The sequence below is a fragment of the Loxodonta africana genome, chromosome 4, assembly GCF_030014295.1.
Source record: "Loxodonta africana isolate mLoxAfr1 chromosome 4, mLoxAfr1.hap2, whole genome shotgun sequence".
NCBI lineage: Eukaryota > Metazoa > Chordata > Mammalia > Proboscidea > Elephantidae > Loxodonta > Loxodonta africana.
Window position 1 is genome coordinate 102,355,317 of NC_087345.1, and position 24,219 is coordinate 102,379,535.

Consider the following 24,219-nt stretch of genomic DNA (forward strand, 5'->3'; position numbering starts at 1 on the left):
GCCTCTTCAATAAAGCTTTGCTCATGTGGAAAACTCTGCATGCCTCACCTACTCATTCTTGACCAGTGAGAGGCAAGAACCTTATTCCGGTAACAAGAAGCATGAACAAATCTGTCTTGGAAGAAGTACAGTCAGAGTGCTCCTTAGAAGTGAGGATGGAGAGGCTTCATCTCACGTACTTCGAACATCTTCTCAGGAGGGACCAGTCCCTGGGGAAGGACATCATGTTTGGTAAAGTAGAGGGTCAGTGAAAAAGAGGAAGACCCTCAATTAGATGGATTGACACAATAGCTGCAACAATGGGCTAAATATAGTAATGATTGTGAGAGTGGTACAAAACTGTGCAGTGTTTTGTTCTTTGTATATAGGGTTGCTAAGAGAACCAACTCGATGGCACCTAAGGACAACAACATACCAGTAGCTCACCCTGCAGAAGGCACAACCTCCTTGTGCAAAAGGAATCACATGCTCTAATAATACCACAGCTCTCCACACCAAAAGAAGTCATCGGGGTGGAGTTGGACAATAGGTCTTAGGCAGGAGATCCAGAAGCAGCAGCCTTAAGTAAAGCTGGGTCTTGTACTCATGTGATATAGCCTTTGGGCTGGAGCTGTCCTGTCTGGCCATTTTCCTTCTCCTCACCAGAACCCTCTTTGGCAGACTTTGCAGGAGGAAATGGAAGAAGCCATTGCAGTACACAATGATTTGGAAGTCTATTGTGTGCCCTTGCTTCAGACTCTTAAACTTAAGCCAAACTCCAAGCAGAATATAAACTCCACAAAGCAGGGCTTTTTACTCCTTCAGTCAGTGCCTGGAGCAGAGGATGTGCTCCTGAAGTATTTGTTGAATTTAGTAGTTGGAATATCTTCATGGCAAATTAAGTGAATAATCTGATTCTATATTTATAATCTTCCTTATTTCTTCCTACTCCAATTTTCTTTTAAAACGTAAGCAGTATTATTATTAATAATAGCTAACATTTGCTGAGTGCTGACTATGTGTCAAACACTGTTCTTAGCACTTTATAGGTATTAACTTAGGATAACTAAGGAAAAGTTTTCTTAGCTCTTCTTCCATTGCGTATTTCACAATCTGAATTTCACTAGTGCAAACAGTGTTGACTACTTGATGTTGCTACTTTGACCACAGAATGATCACTGCAAAGTACTTCCATTTGCCCAACTTCACATTCAAACCCTAAACCAGCTACTCAAAATTCTGGCAGACTAGATAGCTCTAACAACAGTCTCTCTTTATTATGTCAACATCGAGTGAATCATACAAAATTCAGAAGAGGATAAAAAAGAATGTTAACCAGAAGAGATTTAGTTTGTAAGTATGGTGCTCATATATTCTAGGTTTAGTGTATATGAAATGGCCATAAAAAATTGTATTTGTCATAGGTTAAGTTCTAAACTTCTTAATGACTCATGCAAGACATGTTATGATCTGGTCTGTACCTTCCGGTTACTCTCATTCCCTGGCACTTCCAACACCTGAGCATGCCGTGCTTTTCATGTTCCTATGTCTTTGCACGTTTCCCTTTGAATGAGATGACAAACTCTTATCCATCTGCAAAAATCCAGCTCAGATGCTGCCTCCTAGAATGTTTTCCCTACGCCCCAGATGCACTAATATCTCTCTTGTGTTGTTACCTCTGCACCTTGTGTCTGCTTCTTATGTTGCCCTTAACCTGCTGTCCTGTTAATTGTACCGGAAGAAGGAGTCCTTGACATTTTTGCCAGACTTTAGCATGGCAATATGTGGTTGGTATTCATTAAAGCTTTATTAGATTAGTGAAGGAATGAATTAAGGAGATGCATTGCAGGATAATGATGAACATTTTCCCTGCTCTTGTTAGAGTGAATGCTAACAACATATTTCCCCAGAAAAAGAGTAATGAAAAAACTCCTTCAACATAACTTTTTCCACAAGAATTATCCATAGGCAGCTTTTGCTTCCATCTTCTGACACTGTTAACTCTCCAATGGCTAGGTAGGTTAAAATGTTCGAGAGGAAAAAGGAAACAAAGGAAAAGAAGTAATAGCAAATCTGTTATTCATAATATTTTGTGAATGCCTTCTAGGTCCTCCTGCCACGGCCAGGCCCATGCACAGCAGGCTCTGTGCTCGTATGGTAATCTTGACATGCATATTCTATACAGCTACTAAATATATGTATGACAGATTTCTCCCTCCCACAATTCTAAGCATTTCCTAAAGTATTGCAATATATTTGCAAATAAAAGAAATGCCAGGAAGAAACTTTACTTTGGTCAACACTGAGAAGCATCCAGAATATTTTTAGCTTATAACTTACATAAGCTTGGATAAACATTAAATGTGGACTTTTAAAGGTCAAACTATTTTGCCTCCTGTGAAATGCATTAATAATCTACATGACAAATTCCAAGAATGAACTGTTAGTATGCCAATTTTGATCCATACTTTTCATCTTCTTCCTCTATCTGACCCTTACATTCTCCACACCACTAAACAGTTTGACTTCCTAAAGCAGAACTCCCTGACTCAGAAGCTTTAGTAGAACTTCATTATTATCCAACCAGGTGCAAGTTTATTCACGTAGCACTCAAGGGCCTTCCCTTCTCAATTTAATTCGACTTATGTTCCCAGTATTATATTCCAGCACTCATTTACATGTATTCTATTAATTATTCTTCTTGCTATTCTTAATTCTTTGTTCACTTGCTCTGTAATGGCTCACCTCTGAACTTCCTAACCATTTTCTGCCTTTCCTTATCGTATACATTTCGTATTATCTTGTTTTACAGTCCTGTGTGCATGTATGTGTGCGTGTGTGTTTATGCAAAACTAATAAACTGTTTTTGCAGAATAGTTTCTTCCTTATATCCTCCTCAATTTACAATATTACTAACTGTAAGTACTCAAAAAGTGTGCATTGAATAAAAGAGTGATTATGTTTCCCAATGAAACCACAATTCTGATTAGACATAAAAGATTTTTCAATCTCACAAGTCATCTTCTGTATATCAGTTGTCTTTCTACCTGTTGCTTCTTATCTACCAGTTAGCTGAAGAACGCAGAAATCTTGCCTGACAAAAGAATTCCTCTCCATTGAAGAGCAGTGCCACCTTCTGACATTGCATCCTGTATGTGCTGTCCTTCCACTTTTATGTTGGTATTCAAATCCTTAGAAAGGGAGGAAATATTTGCACAAATTTGATAATTATGTCAAAGTCAAGCTGTTATAAGCTACACTGATAGTTTATAAACGTAGACTCCGGTAATTCACTTTCTACTCCAGAAACGTCCAAATCATTTTATATTTAGAAATGGCCCATAGATGGAGTGCAGTTTCAATTGTCGCAATCATTTACTCCTAAGTTCACAGTGAAGAATTTGCATATTAGAAAGGCAGAACCATTTTTAGATACTAACAAAGATATATTCATGAAAATGAGAGATTATATGCCACTCTCTTGCATCTCCAGAGAGGCTTAAGTTTTTCTCATTTCCGAAATGTGATTCATGACCTTAAAAGTATATTTACTGACTTCTCCTCTTAGTGTAGTCAGGGCAAACTAGTACTCTTTTGTAGTGTCAGAATTTACCTTTTCATGAAGACTGTGGGTGTGTGTGTTTTTTATGTATGTGTGTGTGATTGAGTTTGTATGGGTAAAACTCTTTAAGGGGCCTTTTGGATATGAGAATGTAGTCGGTCCTATTCTAGAAACAAGAATTTCCATATATCAGGACATTAAATGCTTGGCATAATATTTCCTGAGTTTAGGAATCTGGAGTCTGAGTAAAAAACCCAAATCTGTTGCCGTTAAGGTGATTCCTACTCACAGTGAACTTACAAGACAGAGTAGGACTGCCCCATTGGGCTTCCAAGGAGTGGCTGGTGGATTTGAACTGCCAACCATTTGGTTAGCAGCTGTAGCTCTTAATCACTGCGTCACCAGGGCTCCAGGACTCTTGAAAGGAATGTGATGATGCAAGGGTAATCGGCACCTGCAACAGGGTGTCAGGTCTGAGCTTAGGAGAGTGATGACCGATACCTGAAGGAAGGGTATGGTGCATGGAAGGGTATGGTGCGTGAATCCTAGAAACTGGCATGTCTTCTGGAGCCCGGGTGGCTGCTAACCAAAAGTTCAGCAGTTCAAATCTACCAGCCGCTCCTTGGAAACCCTATGGGGCAGTTCTACTCTGTCCTATAGGGTCTCTATATGAGTTGGAATAGACTTGACAGTAACGAGTTTATTATGTCTTCTATCTGGTAAAGGAGGGGAGGGTAGATCTCCATGCTTTCCTTTCCTAGTCTGCATTATAACTTTTTCTGTTCTCAGGCCTTTGGGTAAATTTTGTTAACCGGTAAACTTTAAGGAATTAGTGGATGAACATACAGCCCCACTTAGGAGAGCTCCGGTATCCTGGGGCTATTATATTGACCTGCCAAAAGGTGATCTGTAAAGAAGCCCAGAATAGCAGCCCAAACTGGAAGATGCCAAGTGACATACAAGAATTATTTGTGGGACAAGAAAACATTCCTGATAGTTACCAAGAGTTGTGTGGGTAGGGAAGCTTGATAAAAGACATTATTTCTTATAACTCAAGCAGGATGGGGAAATGCAAACTACTGTTATTTAGACTTTAAAGAGAGGAGTGACAGACAAAGCTCCAGAATTTTGGGATACTAAGTTCCTGAAACAATCTTAGGGAGCCCTGGTGGTGCAGTGGTTAAAGTGCTCAGCTGAAAACCAAAGGGTGGGTTGTTTGAACCCACCAGCCACTCCATGAGAGGAAGGTGTGGCAGTCTGCTTCCGTAAAATTTACAGCCTTGGAAACTCTATGGGGCAGTTCTACTTCGTCCTATAGGTTGCTCTGAGTCAAAATTGACTCAAAGGCAGTGGATTTTTTGGGTTAAGAGAGTCTTAAGAGTATTTTTTTTAAAAGATCATGAGCAAAATGATTTACATAGTGTAAGAATTCATGGTCAGTAACACTATCATTAATGTTTATTTTCAACAATTCCTCTTTATTCAGAGAAATTTAAGTTGACACTTTAATGCTATGCCCAGTATATATTTTCTCACTCCCTGTTAGACCGAAGCAGTAGTTCATAGAAAGTCTATACAATCAGTCAATAACCCCAAACCTAGTCTCTTCCTTCTCTACTGAAGATGTCTATGCCTCGTACACTGGAAGAGGAACACCTTTTAATTGACTGTAAAAGGCAATACTTAAAAATAGAAATAGTCAAATAGAAAATGTCAAAAATAGTCAATGATAATGTAGGTTATAACGAATAAACAGCAAATATATATAGATCATTTTATAATCATTATTTAAAAATTGGGCCACAGGTATATGGTACATCATTTTTAATAATGGAGACAGTTTGTGCTTTATTTTCATATTTAAGCAATTAAACACTATGTTTTCACTTTTCTCCGTAACTCTGGAAAGCCATTTTTCTGACATCTTAAGTATGGCAAGTTTCAAATGAATATTCCATTTTGGGGACTGACAGTGGCTGCAGCAACAGGCTCAAACATAGCAATGATGGTGAGAATGGTGCAAGACCAGGCAGTGTTTCTCTCTGTCGTACATAGGGTTGCTATGAGTTGAAACCAACTCGATGGCACCTAACAATAACAAATTTTTATATGCCATTCATCTAGAAGTAAAAAAAAAAAAAAAAAAAATTTATATATGTATATGGTATAAAAGTCTTCCTTTATCTTTTAGTTTGTTGCTATTCAATTGTTACACTTTATTTATGCCTATTCCTGAAGAAACTAAATACAACAATGGCATCCTGTCCATTCCTGCAGGCACCTTTACTTCCTCTGGGCATTCCTGGCACAGATAAAGAATGCATTCTTTTTCACACCTTGAAAGCTTCCCTCATGTCATGCATCTGACTATCTTTCTGAATTTTTATTGCCTATGTAGTGGGCCTGTGTCGTTTTCTGCCTAACCAGCTTTCCCTTCTCATTTTGTAATAGAATTCCCTTTCCTTTGGGGAACCATTTCATATGGCTCATGTGAGTCACACCCCATGAAATACAGGGGTAGAAATATGATCCCAGCTTGGTCAAATTCTCCGGAATACAAACATGGCTGAATCTTTCCTGGAAAGAGCTATCAGAAAAGACCTACACTGTTAGGGTTGGTAATATAGTGAGACATGAAGTGGACTTGTGGGGAGTCATTTGGTCTACCGTGTAGAATGAGCCTGTTCAAGAGATGAGGAGTGAGACAGAGCATTAATAACCTCATTTGGGTCCCTGGGTCTAGCTGTGCACAAAACTTGGGTGCTTTCAGATGTCTTGGTACATGAACCAATATATTCCCTTTTGTGATAAAGCCACTGTCTTAGTTATCTACTGCTGCTATAACAGAAATACCACAAGTAGATGGCTTTAAGAAAGAGACATTTATTTTCTCACAGTAAAGTAGGCTAAAAGTCCAAATTCAGGGCATCAGCTCCGGGGGAAGACATTCTCTCTGTCGGCCTTCTCATCAATGTTCCCCCAGACTAGGAGCTTCTTCATACAAGGACCCCTGGTCCAAAGGACATGCTCTGCTCCCCGTGCTCCTTTCTTGGTGGTATGAGCCCCCCCTCCACTTGCTTCTTTCTTTTATATCTCAAGAGATTGCCTCAAGACAGGATCCAATTCTGTAGATCGAGTCCTGCCTCACTAACACAACTGCCGCCCATCCTCCCTCATTAACATCATATAGGCAGGATTTACAACACAAAGGAAAATTACACAGTACCGAGAATCATGGCCCAGCCAAACTGATACACACATTTTTAGGGGGACATAATTCAATCCATGACATTCTATCCCTTGGCCCCCCAAAAATCACATCCTTGCAACATGCAAAACATATTCACTACATCATATTACAGCAAAAGTCTTAACTCCAAGTACAAAATCCAAAAATTCCTCTTCATCTGTGAAATCTGAAACAAAAGTTATTTGCTTTCAAAAGTACAATGGCAGAACAGGCACAAGCTAGACATTTCTATTACAAATGGTAGGAACTGGAGGAAAAGAAGGGATAGAAGGCACCAAGCAAATCAGCAGACCACATTACATTAACCCTAAAAGCTCTGAAAATAGTTCTTTGTTCTCTGAGACAGTTTACACAATGGCCCTGCCCTTGAGACTCTAGGTTTTGGTCATGCTCTCCAGATTCTGAGTGGAGGCCCCTCAGGCCTGGACTTCAGCTCTGCCTTCCAGGCCCACTGGGACAGCAACTCTGCTCCCTCGACTTTAGACACACAATTCTCCTAGTCCATCTGAGTGGCAACTCCACCCTTAGAAACACCACAGGCCATGGTTCCACCCTTTGAAACCCCTGAGGTCATGGCCATACCTTTTGAGACTGAGGCATCTTGACTTCTTGTGTTGTCTCTTCAGCTTCTGTTTCCTGGTTTCTTTGCCCCTCAGCTCTGGGGCCTCATGCCCACATCTGCCCTGCTGGATAAAGTGTTCCAAAGCTTGGTAGCTCCACCAGTTAGTGCCTGGAGGCTTCCCATTCCACCAGGAAGCCTCCTGTGCATAGGCACTCAGGTCTCCCTCTTTGTGGGTTGGCTCCGGCACCGTCTTGCACTGGTCTGGTTCTGCTGCTGTTGGTTCTCTGCTGCGCTGGTCCTCTGCCACTGTCGCAACTCTATCCATTCACAGTTTCAAAACTGCTTCCACATTTTTGGTGTCTGTTAGAGGAGCACCCCACTCTATCAGTACCAAATTCTGTTTTAGTCATCTAGTGCCGCTATAATAGAAATACCACAAGTGGATAGCTTTAGCAAAGAGAAATTTATTTCCTCACAGTAAAGTAGGCTAAAAGTCCAAATTCAAGGCGTCAGCTCCAGGGGAATGCTTTTTCCCTCTGTCGGCTCTGGAGGAAGGTCCTTGTCCTCAATCTTCCCCTGGTTGAGAAGCTTCTCAGGCGCAGGGACCCCGCATGCAAAGGACATGCTCTGCTCCTGGTGCTGCTTTCTTGGTGGCATGAGGTCCCCAACTCTCTGATTGCTTCCCTTTCATTTAATCTCTTGAAAGATAAAAGGTGGCCCAGGCCATACCCCACGGAAACTCCCTTTTCCTTGAATCAGGGAGGTGGCTTGAGTAAGGGTGGTGATATAATACCACCCTATTCCTCTCAACATAAAATTACAATCACAAAATAGAGGACAACCACACAATACCGGGAATCATGGCTTAACCAAGTTGATACACACATTTTTTTTTGGGGGGGGGCTCCTAATTCAATACATGACAGCCACTTTAAGTTTGGTTTCTGTCATTTATAATGAAGGATTCCTAACTAATAAACTGGTTCCTGAATTGCATGCTCTATTCCCTATTCATGTTCTGTTAGGATGTTCTTTTACTTTATTTCAAAACCCCCATTCCTGTGAGACTTGCTTGCCTAGACTACTCACTATTGACTTCTGTCCCATGCTATGTTCTTCTTACTGTTCCTACACCTCGGAGCTGCCCCTCCATAGATTAAGGTAGATCATGAACTAGACCAGTTATGTCTGAAGACATGACAGTTTTCTCCATAGAAAAGAATAAGAGGCAAAGTTTACTGAATACCTGTTGTCTGCTCTACTGATTTAATTAAAATCGGTTACAATGTCCTTATACACAGCATGTGGAGGCAGTCGATAGGTAGCGTGAATAACATAAATATAGTCATACCCTCCATACTCTAAGAACTAGGCCAGAACACAATAGAAGCTCAAAATATGAATGACACTTCCTCCGTAGTAACATAACATTGCCTTCACCTTTACTTAGCTGATGCTTTTAACATTCAAAAACAAAGATTTTAGAAGACTTTTCTTTTTCCTTCAGGGCATTCTTTTTTATTTATTCCATAGATTCTTTAAAAATAATACTCCCATCACTGATTATTAACTTTTTGGCAACTTATATATGCTTAATATTTTCTTTCCTCTCTGATCGCCTTATATAAGAGAAGTGACTGCTTATATACATGTTTTAATCTGCCTTAGTATTGAAAATAAAAGGATTTATTTTAGTAGTAGGGAGGAATTAGAGACTAGTTGTCAAGTCTCTGGCTTCCTTATGGTACACAGACAAAATCAACGCAGATATACATGCAGATATAGATGTGTGCATATCTATACGTGTAAGTATATACTATATATGCTTTCTTTAGCATTTTTTCTGTATATTTTGTGGTAATTTTAACTGATAATCAACTTCAGGATTACTGCAAGCACCGCTATGAGGATCCCAAGCAGCACAGCTGAAAGCATTTGAAGTGCGACTAACTGCTGGATACATTCCTCTGTTCCTCTTCCTGAATTATAATTTTAATAGGTCAGAAACAGTTTGCAAAGGTTGACTTTCATAATAACAACCTAGTGGAAAGATCTTTGGCTTATTAACAGACTTGGGAAAATCATTTGATTTTACTTTGTCTCAGCTTTACTGCTGGAAAGGCTGGAATAATATTTGGCTCCCACTAGATGCAGTGAAAATGAAATATGTCATGTAAAATGATTTTAAGGCTGCATAGATAATTATAAAACTATAAATTACTATCATTATTTATCTTCCTGTATCTCTCTGGGACTCTGAGAGATGTGTGTTGCTATCATTTACCACTAAGTCAGATTGTTAGACCTATGCCAGCAACAGTACTCTGGAACTCATACTATATTCATCAGGAAAAGGTATAGGTTCCCGGAGATTTAGAGTCAGAAAGGCTTGTCAAAGTCCCTGTATCTGTCTAAGTCCAACCAGAAAATAGAAACACTCCAAGCATTTAACCAAAAAAAAAAAAAAAAAAAAACCAAACCCAGTGCCATTGAGTCGATTCCAACTCATAGCGACCCTATAGGACAGAGTAGAACTGCCCCATAGAGTTTCCAAGGAGCACCTGGTGGATTTGAACTGCTGACCCTTTGGTTAGCAGCTGTAGCATTTAAAGAAGAGGCAATTTAACACAGGAAAGAGTTACATAATAGTAAAGGAGCTGAAAAGCTAAAGAGGATGTGTTGAGTCAATCATGAAAAGTAGCAGCAGGAAGTCACTACCATTGGTAGGCTGAAGGGACAAGGGAAAGAACATCTAATGGATCCTGGGGCCAACTTGGAAAAAGCTAGAATCATGAGAGACCTGAAGACCAGAAAAGGGAGGCCCAGAGAAGACACCATTGTTCTCTGAGATGCAAGAGGACAGAGAGAAATACTCTCTAGTCTCTCTTTGTCATGCCCTCCAGGCTCCATGCTACTCCTTGTACAAACTTGGCCAGAAGCCAGTGATACAGAAAGCCTGGGAAATTCACCCAGCAGGGGTCTGCCAACAGGCCAAGCACAAACCAGCATCCTCCCTTCATTCCTTTGACTCCCAAATCCCTAGTCTATAAAATGGTTATGAATCATCTCTCACAGCATTGCTGGATTAAACAAAATAATGTAAATAAAGTGCTTGAAACAGTCCTCATTCAGCAATCTTTTGTTTCTTTCCTTCAAGTTTTTGATAGCTTTAATTTAGACATCTGCTTATTTAGCAACCTCCCCTGATGTGTTCAATTGATTACTCAAAAAAAAAAAGCCTATGATGAGCAGATGGTGTGGTAAAAAATATATAATTTCTGCATTCATGACAGAATCATAGGGAAGACAGAAAGTGAAAAGTAAATTCCAATAAGTTAAATAAATGTTTGATACAATGCCAATTCCGTAGTATCCCCACTTCTTTAAAATGGTGGTTAGGCAAAATCTAAATAAAACTTGGAAGTATTTTGTCTTTAGAAAATCTCAGAACCCCTTTGTCATAATTATCCTGGTGCTCTACCATCTTCCTACTCACTGCCACTGCCCTTCCCCCCAAAAAGAATAAGAGCTTATATTTCCAGTCCTCTCCTCAGCCTACTTCAATGTTAATACCTACTAATACCTACTGTCGTTCCTGAGTGAAGTTATCAGGTGCATAGTAATAGGTAGTAAAGGACTTCGCTAATTGTTTTCCTTTCCAGATAATTGTGTTGCCCAATTAGATATTTAATGTGACACCTATCTGGAATTTCATTCAGGCTTGGGGGTGGATAATATCTTTAAACGAAGAGAATTTTTTTTTAAATTTCTTCAGAGGGGGCCAAGATGGCTGACTAGGTAGAAGCTACCTCGGATCCCTCTTGCAACAAAGACTCAGAAAAACAAGTGAATCGATCACATACATGACAATCTACGAGCCCTGACCACCAAACACAGATCTAAAGAGTTGACCTGAGTGATAGACTGAGAATGAACAACCATGGGGACGCAGCAACTGTTTTCGGAGCCTGGAGCCAGCGTCCCAGTCAGGAAACCTTGGCACCGGGCTTTGGACTGGGCACAGGGCAGCTGAGCATGGCATCCTGAGATGGCGCGAACACGGGACGCAGCCCTAGCCCCCTGAACTGACCTGGGGGAAGCCCAGCCAGTGCACGCAGGCAGTGCAGCGACGCGGCAGACAGAAGAAGAAGTCACCAGGAGGCAGCGACTGGTTTTGCAGCGTACCAGCCAGGGAACCTTGGCGCTGGGCTTTGGACTGGGAGCGGAGGAACTAACCAGGGCTTCTGAGACAGCACAAGCATGGGATGCGGGCCTGACCCTTGGGGGCAATCTCTACCCAGCCAGCGCACACAGTCGATGTGCCCGACGGGAATCTCAGATAAAACAGTCATCCCAAGCAAGATAAGTAACTTTGTCTATATTCCGGGGTGCTACTCTCTCCTATTTATCTGAACCCTCCCCTCCCCTTCCCAGGCAGCTTCATTAACATTGGAATTTCCTGAGCCAGAGAGTGAACTGCACTGCGGTTTTTCTTTCTTTCTTTCTTTTTTTTTGATCTTTTCCTAACCCATTCTCCTGGCCTGAGAGAAGCAGCTAAAAAAACCCAGGGACCAAAAATCCTTCGGTAATTGGACTAAAAACACAGATCCAGCTCCAGCCAAACATATGTGATTGACAGGCTTGGGCTTTCATCCTTGCAGGGAACAAGGTGCCTATTATAATGCAAAGGCATTTCTGATAGGGATCTGACTGTAATTCTTTTACCAGATTACTGGAAAGATAAATTTCCCAGGTCTGATATCTCTGCGTATTCAACAGAGCCCTCACTGACCCACAACAGGGAACTGAGGGCTGAAGCTCCCCCCAGACCACCTAGCCTCCTGCCTTAGGGGTCTAAGGAGGGTGACACCTACCAATCTGTAGAGGTACTTGCATTGGGGGCCTAAGGTACAGCTGCAGAGCCCACCCACCAAAGTGCTTTAGGAATAGAGACACACCTACCTCGCTGGCACTTGGGGGAAGCCTGTCAGCATCCTGCCCCCCCCCGGAGTGTCAACCCCTGCTGCTACTAGAATCTGGTGCACACAACTATCACCACTACTTCTCTAGGTGGATAGGTGACAGTCTGCACCACACACTTGACGACCCAAAATCAGATTCTACTCAAGAATAGTGAATGGACTCTTAGGCTTATATATCTGGTAACAGCCCAAACCAGCTGGTAATAGGACATAAGTGACTCAAAGGCTACAACAATCAAGAGAGCGCAATCTAGTAGCCCATCTACGTATATTGAAAGAAAACAAAACAAGATAAGACTCAGTGAGGAAATATAGAATAAATCACTACAATATCTTAGTGATGGCTCAGAGACAGCAATCGATATCAAATCACATAAAGAAGCAGACCATGATTGCTCCTACAACTCCCCAAACTAAAGAATCAAAATCTTTCCCAAATGAAGATACAATCTTGGAATTGCCAGATGCAGAATATAAAAAACTAATTTACAGAATGCTTCAAGACATCAGGGATGACCCCAGAAATGCAATAAGGCAATCTACAGAAAAAGCCAAGGAACACACTGATAAAGCAGTTGAAGAACTCAAAAAGATTATTCAAGAACATAGTGGAAAAATTAATAAGTTGCAAGAATCCATAGAGAGACAGCATTCAGAAACCTAAAAGATTAACAATAAAATTACAGAATTAGACAACACAATAGGAAGTCAGAGGAGCAGACTCGAGCAATTAGAATGCAAAGTGGGAGATCTGGAGGACCAGGGAATTGACACCAATATAGCTGGAAAAAATCAGATAAAAGAATTTAAAAAAAATGAAGAAACCCTAAGAATCATGTGGGACTCTATCAAGAAGAATAACTTGCTTGTGATTGGAGTCCCAGAACAGGGAGGGATAACAGAAAATACAGAGAGAATAGTTGAAGATCTGTTGGCAGAAAACTTCCCTGACATCATGAAAGAGGAAAGGATATCTATCCGAGATGCTCATCGAATCCCATTTAAGATTGATCCAAAAAGAAAAACACCAAGACATATTATCATCAAACTTGCCAAAACCAAAGATAAAGAGAAAAATTTAAAAGCAGCCAGGGATAAAAGAAAGGTCTCCTACAAAGGAGAATCAATAAGAATAAGTTCAGACTACTCAGCAGAAACCATGCAGTCAAGAAGGCAATCTGATGACATACATAGAGCACTGAAGGAGAAAAACTGCCAGCCAAGGATCATATATCCAGCAAAACTCTCTCTCAAATATGAAGGCGAAATTAAGACATTTACAGATAAACACAAGTTTAGAGAATTTGCAAAAACCAAACCAAAGCTACAAGAAATACTAAAGGAAATTGTTTGGTCAGAAAACCAATAATATCAGATACCAGCACAACACAAGGTCACAGAACAGAACATCCTGATATTAACTCAAATAGGGAAATCACAAAAACAAATCAAAATTAATTTTAAAAAGAAAAAAATGCTCAAAACAGGAAATCATTGAAGTCAATATGTAAAAGATCAAAATAATCAAAAAGAGGGACTAAATACAGGTGGCATACAACTGCCATATGGAGAGGGATACAAGGCGATATAGGACATTACAAGTTAGGTTTTTACCTAGAAAAATAGGGGTAAATATTAAGGTAACCACAAAGAGGTATAACAACTCGATAACTCAAATAAAAACCAAGAAAAACATATGGACTCAGCAAACATAAATTCAAATACTATGAAAATGAGGAACACACAATTTACAAAGAAAAACATCTCAGCACAAAAAAGTAAGTGGAAAAATGAAATTGTCAACAACACACATAAAAAGGCATCAAAATGACAACACTAAACATATAAACTTATCTATAATTGCGCTGAATGTAAATGGACTAAACGCCCCCAACAAAGAGACAGTCTCAGACTGGATAAAGAAACACGATCCTTCTATATGCTGCCTACAAGAGACACACCTTAGACTTAGAGACACAAAGAAACTAAAACTCAAAGGATGGAAAAAAATATATCAAGCAAACAATAAGCAAAAAAGAGCAGGAGTAGCAATATTAATTTCTGACAAAATAGACTTTAAAGTTAAATCCACCACAAAGGATAAAGAAGGACACTACATAATGATTAAAGGGTCAATCGACTAGGAAGATATAACCATATTAAATATTCATGCACCCAATGACAGGGCTGCAAGATACATAAAACAAACTTTAGCAGAACTGAAAAGTGAGATAGACACCTCCACAATTATAGTAGGAGACTTCAACACACCACTTTCAAAGAAGGACAGGACATCCAGTAAGAAGCTCAAGAGAGACACAGAAGACCTAATTGCTACAATCAACCAACTTGACCTCATTGACTTATACAGAACACTACTCCCAACTGCTACAAAGTATACTCTTTTTTCTAGCGCATATGGAACATTCTCTAAAATAGACCACATATTAGGTCATAAAACAAACCTTTGCAGAATCCAAAACATCAAAATATTACAAAGCATCTTCTCAGACCACAAGGCAATAAAACAAGAAATCAATAACAGAAAAAAGAAATCAAATACTTGGAAACTGAACAATACCCTGCTGAAAAAAGACTGGGTTATAGAAGACATTAAGGAGGGAATAAAGAAATTCATAGAATGCAATGAGAATGAAAATACTTCCTATCAAAGCCTCTGGGACACAGCAAAAGCAGTGCTCACAGGTCAATTTATATCGATAAATGCACACATACAAAAAGAAAAGCCAAAATCAGAGAACTGTCCCTACAACTTGAACAAATAGAAAGTGAGCAACAAAAGAATCCATCAGGCACCAGAAGAAAACAAATAATAAAAATTAGAGCTGAACTAAATGAACTAGAGAACAGAAAAACAATTGAAAAAATTAACAAAGCCAAAGCTGGTTCTTTGAAAAAATTAACAAAATTGATAAACCATTGGCCAGACTGACTAAAGAAATACAGGAAAGAAAACAAATAACCCGAATAAGAAACGAGATGGGCCACATCACAACAGACCCAACTGAAATTAAAAGAATCATATCAGATTATTACGAAAAATTGTACTCTAACAAATTTGCAAACCTAGAAGAAATGGATGAATTCCTAGAAAAACACTACCTACCTAAACTAACACAATCAGAAGTAGAACAACTAAATGGACCCATAACAAAAAAAGAGATTGAAACAGTAATCAAAAAACTCCCAACAAAAAAAAGCCCTGGCCCGGATGGCTCTACTGCAGAGTTCTACCAAACTTTCAGAGAAGAGTTAACACCACTACTACTAAAGGTATTTCAAAGCATAGAAAATGATGGAATATCACCTAACTCATTCTATGAAGCCACCATCTCCCTGATACCAAAACCAGGTAAAGACATCACAAAAAAAGAAAATTACAGACCTATATCCCTCATGAACATAGATGCAAAAATCTTCAACAAAATTCTAGCCAATAGAATTCAACAACATATCAAAAAAATAATCCACCATGACCAAGTGGGATTTATACCAGGTATTCAAGGTTGGTTTAATATTAGAAAAACCATTAATGTAATCCACCATATAAATAAAACAAAAGACAAAAACCACATGATCTTATCAATTGATGCAGAAAAGGCATTTGACAAAGTCCAACACCCATTTATGATAAAAACTCTCACCAAAATAGGAATTGAAGGAAAATCCCTCAACATAATAAAGGGCATCTTATACAAAGCCAACAGCCAACATCACTCTAAATGGAAAGAGCCTGAAAGCATTTCCCTTGAGAACGGGAACCAGACAAGGATACGCTTTATCACTGCTTTTATTCAACATTGTGCTAGAGGTCTTAGCCAGAGCAATTAGGCTAGACAAAAAAATAAAGGGCATCCGGATTTGCAAGGAGGAAGTAAAATTATCTCTATTTGCAGATGACATGATCTTATACACAGAAAACCCTAAGGAATCCTCCAGAAAACTACTGAAACTAATAGAAGAGTTTTGCAGAGTCTCAGGCTATAAGATAAACATACAAAAATCACTTGGATTCCTCTACATCAACAAAAAGAAAATCGAAGAGGAAATAACCAAATTAATACCATTCACAGTAGCCCCCAAGAAGATAAAATACTTAGTAAAAAATCTTACCAAAGATGTAAAAGACCTATATAAAGAAAACTACAAAGTACTAGTGCAAGAAACTAAAAAGGACCTACTCAAGTGGAAAAACATACCTTGCTCATGGATAGAAAGACTGAACATAGTAAAAATGTCTATTCTACCAAAAGCCATCTATACATACAATGCACTTCCGATCCAAATTCCAATGACATTTTTTAATGTGATAGAGAAACAAATCACCAACTTCATACGGAAGGTAAAGAAGCCTCGGATAAGTAAAAAAAAAAACACATTACTGAAAAAGAAGAAGAAAGTGGGAGGTCTCATTCTACCTGATTTTAGAACCTATTATACAGCCACAGTAGTCAAAACAGCCTGGTACTGGTACAACAACAGGCACATAGACCAATGGAACAGAATTGAGAACCCAGATATAAATCCATCCGCATATGAGCAGCTGATATTTGACAAAGGCCCAGTGCCAGTCAATTGGGGAAAAGATAGTCTTTTTAACAAATGGTGCTGGCATAACTGGATATCCATTTGCAAAAAAAATGAAACAGGACCCATACCTCACACCATGCACAAAAACTAACTCCAAGTGGATCAAAGACCTAAACATAAAGACTAAAATGATAAAGATCATGGAAGAAAAAATAGGGACAACCTTAGGAGCCCTAATACAAGGCATAAACAGAATACAAAACATTACCAAAAATGACGAAGAGAAACCAGATAACTGGGAGCTCCTAAAAATCAAACACCTATGCTCATCTAAAGACTTCACCAAAAGAGTAAAAAGATCACCTACAGATTGGGAAAGAATTTTCAGCTATGACATCTCTAACCAGCACCTGATCTCTAAAATCCATATGATTCTGTGAAAACTCAACCACAAAAAGACAAACAACCCAATCAAGAAGTGGGCAAAGGATATGAACACGCACTTCACTAAAGAAGATATTCAGGCAGCTAACAGATACATGAGAAAATGCTCTCGATCATTAGCCATTAGAGAAATGCAAATTAAAACTACGATGAGATTCCATCTCACTCCAACAAGGCTGGCATTAATCCAAAAAACATAAAATAATAAATGTTGGAGAGGCTGCGGAGAGATTGAAACTCTTATACACTGCTGGTGGGAATGTCAAATGGTACAACCACTTTGGAAATCGAGCTGGCGTTTTCTTAAAAAGTTAGAAATAGAACTACCATACAACCCAGAAATCCCACTCCTTGGAATATACCCTAGAGAAATAAGAGCCTTCACACAAACAGATATATGCACACCTATGTTTATTGCAGCTCTGTTTACAGTACCAAAAAGCTGGAAGCAACCAAGGTGTCCATCAACGGATGAATGGTTAAATAAATTGTGGTATATTCACACAATGGAATACTACGCATCGATAAAGAACAGTGATGAATCTGTGAAACATTTCATAACATGGAGGAACCTAGAAGGCATTATGCTGAGTGAAATTAGTCAGAGGCAAAAGGACAAATATTGTATAAGACCACTATTATAAAATCTTGAGAAATAGTATAAACTGAGAAGAACACATACTTTTTTGGTTACGAGGGGAGGAGGGAGAGAGGGTTATTTATTGATTAGTTAGTAGATAAGAACTACTTTAGGTGAAGGGAAGAACAATACTTAATACACGGAAGGTCAGCTCAACTGGACTGGACCAAAAGCAAAGAAGTTTCCGGGATAAAATGAATGCTTCAAAGGTCAGCGGAGCAAGGTGGGGGTTTGGGGACTATGGCTTAAGGGGACTTCTAAGTCAATTGGCAAAATAATTCTATTATGAAAACATTTTGCATCCCACTTTGAAATGTGGCGTCTGGGGTCTTAAATGCTAACAATCCACCACCTAAGGTACATCAATTGGTCTCAACCACCTGGATCAAAGGAGAATGAAGAACACCAAAGTCACACGATAACTAAGAGCCCAAATGACAGAAAGGGCCACATGAACCAGAGACTTACATCATCCTGAGACCAAAATAACTAGATGGTGCCCGGCCATAACCGATGAGTGCCCGGACAGGGAGCACAATAGAGAACCCCTGAGGGAGCAGGAGGTCAGTGGGATGCAGACCCCAAATTCTCATAAAAAGACCAGACTTAATGGTCTGACTGAGACTAGAGGAATTCCAGCGGTCATAGTCCCCAAATCTTCTGTTGGCCCAGGACAGGAACCATTCCCGAAGACAACTCCTCACACATGGAAGGGACCGGACAATGGGTTGGAGAGAGATGCTGATGAAGAGTGAGCTACTTGTATCAGGTGGACACTTGAGACTATGTTGGCATCTTCTGTCTGGAGGGGAGATAGGAGGGGAGAGAGGGTTAGAAACTGGCAAAATTGTCATGAAAGGAGAGACTGGAAGGGCTGACTCATTAGGGGGAGAGAAGGTGGGAGTATGGAGTAAGGTGTATATAAGCTTATATGTGACAGACTGACTTGATTTGTAAACGTTCACTTAAAGCTCAATAAAAATTATTAAAAAAAATAAAACAAACTTAATAATAATAACAAAAACTTCTCCAAAAAAAAAATTTCTTCAAATTCCTTTGCACTAGCAGTCACTCACTTGTTCTTTGATTAGACACATCTTATGACCACTGAAACAGGAGCCCTGGTGGTTAAGTGCTCATCTGCTAATAAAATGGTCGGTGGTTCAAACTCACTCTGCCTGAGAAAGATGTGACATTCTGCTTCCGTAAAGATTTATAGCCTTGGAAAGCCCATGGGGTAGTTCTACTCTGTCCTACAGGGTCGCTATGAGTCAGAGTCAACAAGACGGCAATGGGTTGGGTTTGGTTTTGGGGATGTCAGGTAAAACACAGATTTGATACTGCTGAGACTGTTCAAATTTTCATTGTACAAATATTACACCTTAAACTCTGCCCATTAAATTGTCCATAATGTGAAAATATAAATTTCCAAAGATTAAAAACATTTTCAGGCAAACATATGTTGAATACATGTCAAATACACGTTTAACTCATTCATGAGAGAACTAACAGGTTGATAAAGTTGATTCAAGGAGCAGAGGAGAGACGGGTCAATGGAAACATAGTCAGTGGGAAAAAAGAACGCTGAAAAAGGATTGCAAACTTAGATACAAACCTGATTAAATTTCTATACAGCAATAAAATTGTAACTGAATAAATACTATTAATATAAATATTATTGGTATATCTACTGGGCAAAATTTTTTTATGTATATCAATCTTCTCTAAATTAACACTATGATCCAAATTTACAAAATCTGGACCTTAATCAAAAATAAATGGTAAGTCAAACAAAAATTGTACTTTCCTAGAACTGTATTGTCCAACACAGTAGCTACTAGCCACTTGAAATGTGGAAAGTCTGAAATGAGATGTGCCCTAAGTGCAAAATACTAGATTTCAGTGAGTGTGAGAAAAAGAATGATCAGAAATATGATAACCTGACTTGACCTGCTCTATTGTGAACAAATGAAAGGAAACAAGAGTGGAAGTAGAGGCACCAGTTAATAGCTTATTGCTACAATGCAGGCAGGGGAGATTATAGAGGCTTCGACAGTGGCAATAGTGGTAGATGTGATGAGAAATAGAGTCTAGATAGATGTTGGTCATAGATCAAATAGAATTAGTTAATAGATTATATATTAGTTGTTAAGAGAAAAGGAAGGGTAAAGGTTTTGGCTGAAGCAATGGATGAATGAAATTGCCATTTAATGAGCTGGCATGGCCTTCAGGAGGAGTGGGTTAGGGTGGGAAAGTGCAACCTGGTTTGGACATGCTAGACTTTAGGTGTCTATTAGACATTCAAATACAAATACCAAGTACACAGTTGGCTATATAAGTCTGAAGTTCAGAGAAGACACCTGGTCCAAAGGTATAAGAATTGACAAAATACTGAAACCACGAGACTGTTTGAGATCACCTAAGGACTGAGGGAATAGGTGTCAGTACTGAGTCATGGAGTCCTTCAGTGTAGAGTTTGGGAAGATGAGGAGGAATCAGAAGAGAAGATTGAGAAGATGTAGCTAGTGAGAAAGGAGGAACACCGAGAGAGAGACAAAGGGGAGAGAGAGAGAGAGTAATATCCCAGAAGTCAAGTGTTAAATATTACATGAAGTCAGGGAATGGCTATTGTACTTGGTAATGTACAGGTCTTTGGAGACCTTGTCAAGAGAAGTTTCAGTGAATTAAAAGCCTGTTTGGAGTGGATTCAGGAGAATACTAAAAGAGAGTAATAGAAACTGTAGGAGTAGACATTTTTAAGCTTTACTGGAAAGATGATTGGAAAATGGGCCAGTTGTAAGACAGGAAAAGAGATACTATGGCATACTGGTATAATGTTGGGAAAAACACAGTAAAGATGGAAAATTGAAAAAAAGAAAGAAGAAGGAAAAAGAGAGAAGACGGTGGCTGGATTATTACTTTGAATAAGCATGAAAATTTGGGATCCAATGTCCAAATAGAAGGAATGACCTCAGATAAGAATGTGAATATTTTATATAGTGACAGGACTCCCTAGGTGGTGCAAACAGTTAACATGCTTGGCTGTTAACTGCAAGACTGGAGGTTTGAGTCCACCCAGAAGCACCTTGAAAGAAAGGCCTGGAGATCTACTTCTGTAAAATCAGTCATTAAAAATCCTGTGGTGCACAGTTATACTCTGACACACGTGGAGTTGCCATGAGTTAGCAATTGGTTTTAATTGGTCAGGAAGAAAGACACATTTACCAGTAGGTTTGTATAGGTGATGTTGGGAGCATGTGGAATTTCCCCTTCTTGTTTCTTCTGTTTTCTCTGGAAACAGGTCATCAGTTGAGACTGGAAAGGGAAAGGAGGGTAGTAAATGAAGGAAAAAGAGGAAGGTATGAAATAGTCATCTAGGTGGGTAGAAGAGTAGAAATTCTAAGCAACCATAGTAGAGTTGCAGAAAAGCACTGAAGAACTCAAGAATGAAGGTATAATGATGGAAGGAAAAAGGAACAAGAGTACAAAAGAGAATGATTAAATTAATATATTCCAGCTCTGTCATTAGGTTTGCATTGTCCAAAGTGTTCCAATTTTATAGTGACAACCCAGAGATTTAGCTTGAATATAGAGAAAAGGGAATCATATAAGATCCTAGACCCTGGTATCAAAGTGTTTTTGTTTGAGGTAGTATGGCCCAAACCAGACAGCATGGTATGACATAGGATTAAAAAAAGATCAGTTAAGTGGTCAAGATAAATTGATGATTTGAGGATGCAAGAGACAAAGCAAGGTTCAGTGATCTCAGATAAAGGAATGGGGAAAGAGGAAGAAAGTCTTGTTAGTGATTATGAGCAGAGTTTATGAGGGAGTACTACTGTACACAGAGAACAAAATCAAAGAGAGAAATATGGGAGATGGCTGAAATCCCAGGACACAAAGCCAATTTTGTCTAGTCCAGGAGTCCAGAAGCTAATTACAAAGGAGGGTGTTTCTCCACAATGACATTCTCCCCTCTCAGAATCTGCACTGCTCTACACCTTAAAGGGAGGTCACCACCATTGCCTCAGGAAACAACAGCCACCACAGAAAGATTCCCTAGTTAGTGTGTTCTAACAGCCTGATGGACTCTGAAGCTCCTTGGATTGCCTTACATGATTTTCACACTGCTGACCTCACAGACAGAACACCCTCTACACAGTCTGTACCTTAGGAAAAAAAAGAAAGAAAGCACCAGATCCTCTTGGAGATTCAAGCTTTGAATGGAAAATGACTATCTCACCATCTCTACGAATTAAATCAACTTCACCAGGCAATGATTAGTGATTTAAATATGAGAAGATTAATCTTTATGCATTTCAAAGAATGAATTATGGTAGAATGGAAAATGAATGAGCTTAACAGTGAAAAATTCATTTGAATCCTGTCTTCAGTTTGCTTCAGTTAATTTTTCATGAATCTCAGTTTCTTCATCTATAAAAATGAGGTAATGTTTATATCAAAAATTATTGTGAAGTTTAGCTCAGGCGACATATATGAAAGTGTGTATCACAGTACCTGAAGCATAGTAAATGCTCAGAAAATGATGCTTTTGCTTTTCTCTTTCCCCTTGTGGTGAAATGAGTTCCTTTATGTGGTCTTTTGCCTTGGTTCTTTGGAAAAACAGCTTGAGAGATTTTTTTTCCCCTAAGCCCTGAGGAGTTACCTTTGCCCTAGTTTCCACCTCAAAGTGTTTGTTACTTTTGTCCAGGTTGACATTTCCTGGATAAGCTGTAAACAGCTTGGTTTTGATACTTTTGTATGGTCCTGGGGTACTACCTGCTCTGTGATTGGTATGCACCTTGTAGGGATTGGACAAGAGACTATGCAAATGAGGTGAGTTTTAGCCTACAATGCAAATAAAGTGTCTGTGCCCTACTAAGAGGCGATTGATAAATTCCGGGCCCTGGAGGGAGGACCATGCCCTGAAATTGACAAGAAGTTGTAGATATAAGCAGCTTATCCCACAGAGGTTTTTTCAGACAGAATGAAAAAGGAAGAGAAGCAGCAGGAAGAAGCAGAAAGAAAAGAGAAGCAGAGAGAGAGAGGAGAAAAGGAACCTTCTAAAAGAGCTGTAACAGATCAAGGGCTGTAACACTGAAAAAGGTGATAGGCCTGGAAGAGGCCCAGCAGTAGACCTGGCAGCAACACACAGCAGGGCCAAGAAGAGGCCTGCACGATGAGTCAAGAGGAGCTGAGAGAGCTGTCCTGCACTGAAGAAGTGAACCTTTGCCTATATCCTTTCTGATCTCAAGTTGTACCCTGTTCCTTAAAAAACCACTTAATTGTAAGTATGGTCTGTGATTTCTGTGTGGCCACCGCAACGGATTATCAAACCCAGAAGAGGAGTAGAGATTGTCGTGGGAGGGTGGCTGGTTAAAGATTGCAGAATGGAGGTATGTCTGACTAGGGTTGGTGTCACCCAGCTCAGTAACTCATGGTGTCACCTGTCCCCCAGGGTGTGCGGGGCCAGCTGTTGAACGCCCTCCATGGGGGGGGGTAGGATGGGGCCAGGCTGTGTTGTACCGCTCCACCTCTCCCAGCCCTGCCCCACCATGGCTCCCCACAGCTCCTCCCCTGTCCCATTGGTGGCCAAGGTAGAGGCCCTCCTCTCCACCCAATGGCAGGCATCCTGGCCCAGCCACTTGCACCCTCATTGACAGGTGATGGGGAGGAAGTGATGAGTTACCTCACTGGGTGCTGGGTGACACCAACCCTGGTGATGCCACTGCCCCTTCCTTGATGGCACCAGCCTGCCTACTGCCACTGCCACTGAGGCAGACCCCGGGGTCATTTTGGTGTCACTCACCCTCTTTGACAGTGTCAGGGAGTGTGGTCTGCAACCCCCCCATCTACCTGGTAACATCACTGTGTCTGACCTTCACCTCATAGGGATCAGCTCTGGAGTGATCTTCAGTCCCATTATCCTCCCTGAAGTTAAGTTCTGGCTCTACTACTGATACCACTACCAGTCGAATTTCACACTCTTCCTTTTCTTTTCATTTTCTCCCTCCCTTCTTTCCTAACACCGAACCCATTTTTCTCCCTTCGCTTTCTTCTTCCTTTTTCTTGACAGGCACTGAATCTCATGACCAAGAGGTGTTATGCTGGAGATCCAGGAACATTTGAGTTAAACAGGGTATCCTTTTTCCTCCAATGTCTTTCCCCCCAGCTATCAGCAGAGTAAATGAAAATGTTTTAAATTCATATACTTGAAGGAAACATAAGCCTGCTATTTTTCACAAAATC